General features: G+C 39.3%; 1 non-coding gene across 1 annotated transcript; it reads right to left on the reverse strand.

The window, feature by feature from the left end:
• Window positions 1-9,912: 9,912 nt before the first annotated feature.
• On the reverse strand, window positions 9,913-10,019 carry LOC141603689 (small nucleolar RNA R71). The gene has a single exon (XR_012525548.1). It is a non-coding gene; the product is annotated as a small nucleolar RNA R71 (small nucleolar RNA).
• Between the last annotated feature and the right edge of the window lie 528 nt (window positions 10,020-10,547).

A 10,547-nucleotide genomic window follows, 5' to 3' on the forward strand; every position in this document is an offset into this window, starting at 1 on the left:
ACAGAAAATGCGTGGCCACGCTCGGAAGGTATCTACGGTTGATAATTCCGGTCAGACAGTTACTCTCCAGATCGAGAAAACCACTCAAGATATGATCAAATTCAAGTACGACCTGCAAGACACCTTGCATTGAGTGGGAGATTGTAATAGGATAAGAGAATTGGTGACGCACACTTGTCTCGGACAAGTGGGAGATTGTTGGAGTATGTGTCCTCAATTATAGTGCGGTCAGATGATTTAAAATCATAATTAAATCTCATTATAAGAATACGAAAGGGATGATAAATTAAATAGTCAACTGATCAACATTAATCGGTAACGATTCGCTTGCTAGAGTTTGACGTTACTGTCGTAGGGCGGTGGTGGTCAGTTGATCCCTTAAGGTCACACCTCAAGGATGATGCCCTTATTAGGAAAGTTAATTAGTTGTATATTGATACAAGTTAATTAATTCCTTAAATAAGAACAATATATATTTATGAGAGGAAATATGTATCTTATTGTAATGTGATTAAATAAGATTCGATTTAGTGGATTAATATATTAATTCACTAAATTATGTTGAGGTTTTATAAATATTTCGAGGTAGAGGTAATTAGTTATTTACATTTACAAGAGGTTGTAAATATAACTAACTAGTTATTATGGGACCCATTATATGTTGATATAATGATAAAATATTACTCAATAAGTTGAGTGAATATATGTTTATTAATTTATCACATAATTGTTGTATGATCAAATTAATATTTAGTTATGTAAGATAATTAAATATAAGACTTATAAACATTTGTGGGACAAATATTATAAGACAAAAATGGACCAAAATAACTCATATGAATCGTCTAAATGGAAGGATGGTTGAGGTTTTTTGTTTTTTGTCATTTTGTTGTTGGAAAGATGCTCCAACATCTTATAACATTCCTACCCTACTACCTACACTTATAGATTATTGTGAAAGACATTTTGAGAAGACAAAAAAATGCTCTAAATAGAGCATGATGGCCGGACCATCAAGGGTGAGAAGAACACTTTTGTTGTTTTTATTTTTCTCACTTGTTCTCTCATAAGATGCTTCTCTTGATCACATGAAAAAACCTCTCTCTTGTTCATAGTTTTCTTTCTCTAAAACTTGAGACGTTTTAATCCAAATTGTTCATCAATACTACTAATATTATTAATGTAATATATGAGTATTAGTAGTCAATTTTAAGGTATACTACTAACTAAATATCTAGCAAATATTATTTAGTAGTGATAAGGGCTAATCTTGGGTGCAATCAAAAGGAGGGCTCCTAATATAGAGTCTTGGAGGATCATCCTAATACTCATCATATCTCAAGAACAAGTGAAGGTAGGAGACCTTACTTGTGCCCATAAATCCGAAAATAACAATGTAAGAATCATTGTTTTCTCATTTTATTCCTTATTTAGTTATGCATGGACTAGATCTAAAGAACTCATATTAAAATGTTAATTAGTTCACTATTAGAATAGTCGAATAGGAGGTATATGAACCTAACAGTTTCATCTGGCCTTCCTAGGCTTAACCCAACCCATTCGACCAATCGTCCCGTCTGGACGGTCCAAATTCCTATCTGGGGCTAAAGATGGATAGCGATTGACGTCAACTATACCACAATGCTTGCTCATGTTCGTATCAAGAGCTTTCACTACTTGAGGAAATGGACTAGGAACCGACCTTACTCATGTTTCACAGGGATCTCTCCATAGACCAGGGTTTGATTGCTTGGTATGTCAACCCACCCTTTTAAGTCAAAACCCTTTAAATGCACTCAGCATACCGTTATAATGCCCATATGTATATTTGTATCATATATGTGATCACCTTTTGTAAACAAAACCATGACGAAATTTTGTAAAATAAAATCCATTTCAAAATGTAAGTATTTTCGAAAATGGCCTAAAATAGCGCAAAATAAGCCGAAACTCTGTCCAAATGTCGAGCCAAACTTCGGGCCTCAAACCCATTTCAAAACCCACTTCGAGTCAGCACTCCTACAACTACGCTACAGTTGTCTAGGACAAACATTTAAAAATTTGTCATTTTCAAATCCCACTTGACACAGTGGCACACACCCACTTTACTAGTCAAGACTTTTTTTCGAGTAAGTGTGCAAAAATGGCCGATCGTGTTTTGATTCGTCGTCGATTTATTATCCTCAGTCCAAAATGGTGGGAACTAGTCACGCAAGCGTTAATGGTGAACACGAACGGCCTGTAAATGGTAATGATCAAATCCTAGCTGCACTCTTTCGTCTTCAGACAAGCCAAGACCAAGCTTATGCTCGCCTCAATGCTATCGAAGGTCGTATTGTCGCTGTAGAAGCTAGACTTCCTTCTACAGAGGATCCCACTCCCGACGCGCTCAAGCACAGTAATCCTCCACCCTTTGGACAATCAGAAGTCAACCTTCCACCAGGTCCTACTGAAGCTGAAAAGCGACTCCAATATTTGGAGGAGCAACTAATGTATCTCAAGGGAGATGACATCTATAGGGAAAACAGCCGCAAATATGAGGCAGTAAATGCACAACTGCCAACTAACTTCAACATGACTGACATCCCAAAGTTTAAGGGGCATGAAAACCCTTTGAACCATATTCGTGCATTCAAAGATTATATGTCTATCAATGACATTAACCTAAAGATGTTCTTAAGGATCTTTCCTTCATCTCTTGATACTATTCCTAACCAATGGTTCTACTCCTTGGATCACAAGAAAATTGATACTTGGGACGATGCTGTAATTGACTTCACCAAACAGTACGCAGATAATGCTGAAATTCAAGTCAATATGCGCACCCTAGAGGTTCTTACCCAAAATGAGAAAGAAGGTTTCACCGACTTCCTAAGTAGGCGGAGAACGACTAGCACGCAACTCGTCGAACGCCCAGACGAAGCTAAACTTGTTGAAACGTTCGTAAACAATTTAAGGCCAATTTACGCGAACCATCTAAGGTACCAAAACATAAAGTCTTTCAAAGACATAACTGTGCTTGGAACAAGAATTGAAGACGACATCCGTAATGGACTCTTCTCCAAAATGATGGGTCGCGGATATCAAGGCACAACAAGTCGTTCTTATGGCTCCACTAGCAAGACCGACGAGGTCAACCTTGTCGAATCGTCCACTAAGAAGAATAACCCACAGAGAAAGTTCACTAACGTTGGTGACTCCTACCCCAATGCTCTAAAAAGATTGATGAAACAAGGCAAACTCCAACCTATAGGACCTACACCTGACCCTGAAAAGAAGTCTAGGTTTTGGGATGAGATTGCCTACTGCGAGTACCATAGAGGCAAAGGACATGATACAGAGAATTGTTTCAAATTGAAACATGTCATTTAGGATATGATTGAAGATGGGCGCTTGCCTATACCTCCTGTAAGGAAGCCTAGCAATACCCAGAATCCTCTTGGAATTCTGATAATCACATATGAGGAATCCACCTTGGATTGTTCACACCTGATTTCTCCAGTTGAAGATGAAATCAATGCACTAGAAAATGAGGAGAGTTATTCAACCATCTCCCCTATTATCGCTGATTTTGTCGAATGGGCAAAAGGTGTAGGTAGACAAGTTTTAGAGCTAGAAGCTGTAGTGGCATCCCTACCCAATCTAAACACTATACCTAGGGGAGACAGGCCAGTGGTTTCGACCTTATCTCAAGGATCCACAATGCAAGAAGTGATCGCAGTGAACTACAATCTAGTCGAGAAAATAAACAGTTTAGAAGCTGAAATCATAAGCTTGAGAGAGCTCCGTATCGTCAATGGAATATGGGCAGATGACGATGAAGATGTTTACCTCAAAGAACATCCTCTAGTCAAGGCTAGTGAAGATCAAGATGTAGACCACCTTACTCGCTCAGGACGTCCATATCAAAATGTCACTCAATGACAAACGAGTGGTCCAGTTGCTACTAACGCCATTGTCATCACGCCAAATGGCGAGGATACATCTCCTGACCATTTATTGAAGCAACTTCAATAGACAAAGGCTGATCTTTCAGTCTGGCAACTAGTTGCAAGTTCATCTCCTCATCGATAGGCTTTACTGTAAGCATTGGCTAAATAGAACGTAGCACACGACTCTACACCCGATGACGCCGTAAACCTAGTCTTCCAAGACTCAGTCAAGCTAAGTAACCCAGTTACTTTCTCAGATTGATGTGACTCGTATTTGAGCACATTTAGTCCCTGAATTAACCTCGTTCCTATGCTTTATAGCACTTATTTGTGTCATTTACTATCTTTAGTTTCCTATTTTGCATATTCTTTGAGGTTTTGTCTCCTTGGTAGGAAAGGATTGCTAACCTTGCATCTATGAGGCAAAATGGAGCTAAATTGATCGCATCTAATGACCAAGCATCAAAGAGAAGACCAACACTAGAGGCCTAAGTAGATAATAAAGTGAAATGGGCAATGATGAAAGGATTCTTGCATCCCCGACATGATCCTTGCGGATTGTTAAGGAGGAAAAGAAGAGAAGCACTTTGCCCAGGAAACCGAGCAGATCAAGCACGATCCGAGCGGCTCAGAGCACCAGGGTCCGAGCGTCTTGTTTAGAGGATGAGCGGATTGCAACGCCAGGAGCCGAGCGTCTTCCTTAGGATCCTAGCGGATCGCAAGGCAGAACAACCCGTGCCATACCATAGGACGGGCGGATCGAGGCAGGACTAGCAAGAGGATCCGCTCATTTCCCTCGGGAGTAGCATTTCCTCAACTTTTCTTAGGGTCCTAATAGTCATTTAAGCCCTTAGTAACCCTAATATTTGTACCTAATCTTTAGTATAAATACCCCTTTGTACTACCTAGATTGGCATAATTCCTTAATCAATTCTTATGCTCTCTTAATCAATTCTTAATCATCTTAATTTAGTTGTAATACAATTTCTCAATATTAATCACATCTTAATCTTTCCTTAATTTCTCTATTGTTCTTCCTTTATTTTGGGTAATTAAAAGATTATTTGGGTTTATTTGGGAGATTGACAACCTTTGCTTTATTATTTGGAATCATCTTCTTAGGTATAATTCTCTTTTAATCTTGTTTAATTATTCTTAATCACTTTCATTTATTCATCATGTTTTGCTTTGTTAGTATGATTGACAACCTTATTAGCATGCTAAACTTGATCATGAGTGAGTAGTTTCCTTAGCTAGGGTTAATGGGGAATTAGGGGAAACAAACATGGGGAATGATTCATGCTTAATCTAATATGTTCTCATAATTAATTTGCTTGCTTGTTGTGATTTCAACTTATGCACATGTGATGTTTGATGAAATGCGAGCCTATGAATCCTTGCATTTTTTACCCATCACCTATCTTTTCAATGAGGCTTGTAAGCATATAAACCAACTCGAGCCTCATTAGACCATGCATATAGTTGAATAGGAAGGATTAAGTCGACTTGTAGGTGTTGTACAATCTAATCGATTCAGCTCCGGGACCCAAACTTTCTTAGGGATTGTAAGATATACACTAACTCGATCCCATCACAACAATAAGTGCTTGCTATCTAATTGAGAACATGTTTGTATGATCAACTTCCATGAATCCCCTATGAACCCATGACACCCTAGTGCTTTTACTCAATTGTTTACATCTCCTTTTAATTACCTTGCTTTGCTTTCATTACTTTACTTTCATCTTGTTGATTAGTTTAGATTACACATCACCTCAACCCAAATTGTGACACCCTAAGACATAGCTATTTGCAATTGAGAATCCTACATCAATACCCGTCCCTTGGGATCCGACCTTTACTTACCTCTTTACTAAGAGTAGTTTGAGAAGTTATAAATATTGTTTTGGTTGGTAGCTTTTGACGACGAGCGATAACCGGACCACATATGAAGACTTGCTTCCCTTTGGCGTCACCCATAACCTCGCTCTATACATCACAGTCACATGCTTGAAGAAAAATGTATGACTTTGATGGCTGATGGCTCCGTAGTCAATGTCATACCACTAAAGACAACATACAAGTTAAGCACGAAAGAATCAGATTGGGCTCCTACTAACCAAGGCGTTCGGGCATACGATGGAACGTGACGTAAAGTAGTGGGGCTAGTTAACCTTACCGTGGCCACTGGGACAATCGAGCGAATGGTTAATTTTCAGATAGTGGACATAGAGGCATCTTTCAATATACTTCTAGGTAGGCCCTGGATTCACGCTTCCAAAGCAGTGACATCCACCTTACACCAAAAGATCAAGATCCCTCTAGATGGGAAGGTAGTGACGATCACTTCGCCACCTATCAAGGCCATGATAGAGAAAATGTCAAGCAACCAAGTAGTTAAAGATCCGGTGTACGAGCTTGGAGGATTTCGAATCATAAACCTTATAGAGAGCGAGCTGGCTGCCTTATATTTCGACCTATACTCCAACTTAGTGGTCAACTACATACTTAAATCCCAGAAATACTTCCCAGGAATGCCACTAAACCCTATCAGATAAAGTACCTTTACACCTTTTAAGGAAGGTAACTCCCAAAAAATACCACTAGGTTTGGGGTACAAGCCCACGAAGGCCGAAATCATCGAAATGCTTACTCAAGCTCAGAATCGCAAAAGTAAGGGAATCCAAATGCAACCCTATCTCCCTACACTAAATGCGTACTTCGTCAGGGAAGGGGACTGTGAATATTTTCATGGATTTCCCGAACCTTGGTTGTACAGAGGCTTTCAACTAGCTGGAATCGAGGTCTTCCTTGATTGCTACTTCATTCCTCCAGAAACGGTTCTTACTGTCAAAACTCGTCAGACACCTTGTCTCGACGAACATGCTGTTAGCCTTCTATTTGGAGAGGATCGATTCGTCAAGGCAGCACAGGATGAGATCATTACCATGATACTTCAAGATGACCACTTCAACCCTACAACACTGATCACTAACACATGCTCAAATCAGCAAAAATGATGGAGAAAGTCGATTAAGTGGACCAACAATCAAGGAAAGCTCTTCAAGGTCACTACTGCAGAAGGACAGATGTTCAAAGGAGAACCTGAAGACGATGAATTCGAGTCAGAGTCAGAATTAGAGTCGGAGTCGGAGTCTAAGTCTAGAGAAGTCGCTAGAGAGTCTCCTCCTGTCATCACTCCCCAACCTTTTGTTTCTCCTAGCATAGTATCGCCAAGTGATAGTAGCTTGGGGAATGTCCCAGCATCTGTCCCATTTACCGCCACTGACTACTGCGCAGATGGCTTCTTTGTTTCAGCTGTTTTCAAACTTTAATATGAATAAATCCGATTCTGCTTACTCCTTATGTTATTCTGAATGCAATTAGATTTACGATGATAATGAGGATGATCCTGACCTAGACTCAATTGAATTACCTCCCTATATAATTAAAGAAATACTAGAAGAGGAGGAAGGGGCACCAGTCATAGAAAACACCGAACCTATCAATGTAGGAACGGAACTAGAACCCCAAGAACTTAGGATAGTGATGTGACTCATATTTGAGCACATTTAGTCCCCGAATTAACCTCGTTCCTATGCTTTATAGCACATAATTGGGCCATTTACTATCTTTAGCGTCCCATTTTGCATATTCTTTGAGGTTTTGTCCCCTTGGTAGGAAAGGAGTGCTAACCTTGCATTTATGAGGCAAAATGGAGCTAAATTGATCGCATCCAATGACCAAGCATCAAAAGAGAAGACCAATACTAGAGACCTAAGTAGATAATAAAGTGAAATGGGCAATGATGAAAGGATCCTTGCATCCCCGAAATGATCCTTGCGGATTATTAAGGAGGAAAAGAAGAGAAGTAGTCCGCCCAGGCATCCGAGCGGGTCATGTACGATCCGGGCGTTTCACAACAGCAATATCCGGGTGTCTTGTGCTCAAGACGAGCGGCTTCCAACCAAAGGAGCCGAGCGTCTTCCCCTGGATCCGAGCGGATCGCAAGTCAGAGAGGCCGTGCCACAGCACATGACGGGCGGATCGTGGCAAGACTAGCAATGGGGATCCTCTTATTTCCTTCAGGAGGAGCATTTCCTCAACTTTTCTTAGGGTCTTAATAGTCATTTAAGACCTTAGTAACCCTAATCCTTGTACCTAATCTTTAGTATAAATACCCATTTGTAGTACCTAGATTAGCATCCAATTTTAATGCACCCTTAATCATATCGTATACTCTCTTAATCTCATCAAATTAGTCTTAATTTAGTTGTAATACAATTCTCAATATTAATCACATCTTAATCTTTCCTTAATTTCTCTATTGTTCTTCCTTTATTTTGGGTAATTAGAAGATTATTTGTGTTTATTTGGAGGATTGACAACCTGCCATCAATCATCAAGTACTTCTATTATTCTTTGCTTTATTATTTGGAATCATCTTCATAGGTATAGTTCTCTCTTAACCTTGTTTAATTATTGTTAATCACTTTTATTTATTCATCATGTGTTACCTTGTTAGTATGATTTACAACCTTATTAACATTAAACTTGATCATGAGTGAGTAGTTTCCTTAGCTAGGGTTAATGGGGAATTAGGGGAAACAAACATGGGGAATGATTCGTGCTGAATCTAATATGTTTTCATAATTAAATTGCTTGCTTGTTGTGATTTCAACTTATGCACATGTTATGTATGATGAAATGCGAGCCTATGAATCCTTTCATTTTTTACCCATCACCTATATTTTCAATGAGGCTTGTAAGCTTATACACCAACTCGAGCCTCATTAGACCATGCATATAGTTCAATAAGAAGGATTAATTCGACTTGTAGGTGTGGTACAATCTAATCGATTTGGCTCCGGGACCCAAACCTTCTTATGGATTGTAAGCTTATACAACAATTCGATCCCATCACAACAATAAGTGATTGCTATATAATTGAGAACATGTTTGTATGATCAACTCCCATGAATCCCCTATGAACCCATGACACCCTAGTGCCCTTAATCAATTGTTTACAACCCCTCTATTTGCTTTGCTTTGTTTTTATTCATCTTGTTGATTAGTTTAGTTGATCTCTTATCTCAACCCAAATTGTGACACCCTAAGATACGACCATTTGCAATTGAGAATCCTACATCAATACCCGTCCCTTTGGATCCGACCTTTACTTGCCTCTTTGCTAAGAGTAGTTTGTGAAGTTATAAATATTGTTTGGGTTGGTAGATTTTGACGACGAGTTTTAACCAGACCAAAAATGGTGCTGTTGCCGGGGACGGTGTTCAATTGATTTGATTTTCATTAATTGTTTTTAGTTGTATCTTTCTTTACCTTGGGGAAGTCAATCTCCTCAAGGTTGTTCTAATTATTTTCAAGTTGTTTGATATTTTGCATGACTAGGAGATCACAAGGTAATCCATTACCTATTGATCTTGAAATCGAAAGAACCTTAACCAACAATAGAAGAGTTGGTAGAGGTACTTTAAGAGGTATTGGAGAGATTGTGGACATTCAACCAAATAACATTTAGTTTACCAACCCTTTTGCAAGAGAAGGAGAGGACAACCCAATACAAAATCCACCACAAAATCAACCTACAATGCCTAAATTTTTATCATATTCCTTACCAACCGAGGAGAACCTACCAAATGGTACTTCTACACCACAACATCTAACCGTTAATTTCATTGCCTAATCCGCATTCATACAATTAGTTGAGAGAAGTCAATTTGGAGGGATGCCTAGTGAAGACCCTCATTCACATATGGAGACTTTTTGTGACTATTGTGATGCGATTTCTCAAACCGGAGTTACTGAAGATCAAATCTGATGGGTATTATTTCCCTTTTCTTTGATTGGTACCGCAAAGCAATGGTTAAAGAGCCTAGACAAGGCTACCCTTGGTATTGACTCTTGGAAGAAGTTGGCACTTGCCTTCTACAAGAAATTATATCCTCCGGAGAAGACTAACATGTTGAGAGCCCAAATCACCGGGTTCAAACAAAGGGTTGAGGAATCATTGTTTGAAGCATGGGAGAGATTTAAGGACACTTGTCGTTCTTGTCCACACCATGGACTTAGCGAGTGGTTCCTTGTGCAACAATTTTGGAATGGTCTATATGAAAACTCCCGCAATATCCTCAACATGGGATCAAATGGCATGTTTACCGAAGTTGATGACAATCAGACATGGGACAAAATTGTAGAGATGGCGGTTCATAATTCATAATATAGTAGGCCTTGAAAGGCCACTAGTGGAGGAACGCATGAGGTAGATTCCATCACACAATTTGGTGCTCAGCGAAGTGCTCATATTGACACCATGAATTTGAAGTTTGAAAAGGCCATGTCTAAGCTTGATGAAGCTTCCAAATCACCCAAACAACATGTTAATGCTATGGTGGCATCATCCTCAATTCCAAGTGGAGTATGTGAGAGTTGTGGAACTTTGAGACATGACCAAAGTGAATGTAGGGGAACAAGTGAATGCTTTCCAAGCATACAAGAGTGGCACCCTTTATTCCAACTATTACAATGAGAATACCAAATTCGATCCCAATCTTTCATACAAGAGCCAAAATGTTCAAAACCCTCAACCATCATACA

Source organism: Silene latifolia, chromosome 9, assembly GCF_048544455.1.
Source record: "Silene latifolia isolate original U9 population chromosome 9, ASM4854445v1, whole genome shotgun sequence".
NCBI classification, from domain to species: domain Eukaryota; kingdom Viridiplantae; phylum Streptophyta; class Magnoliopsida; order Caryophyllales; family Caryophyllaceae; genus Silene; species Silene latifolia.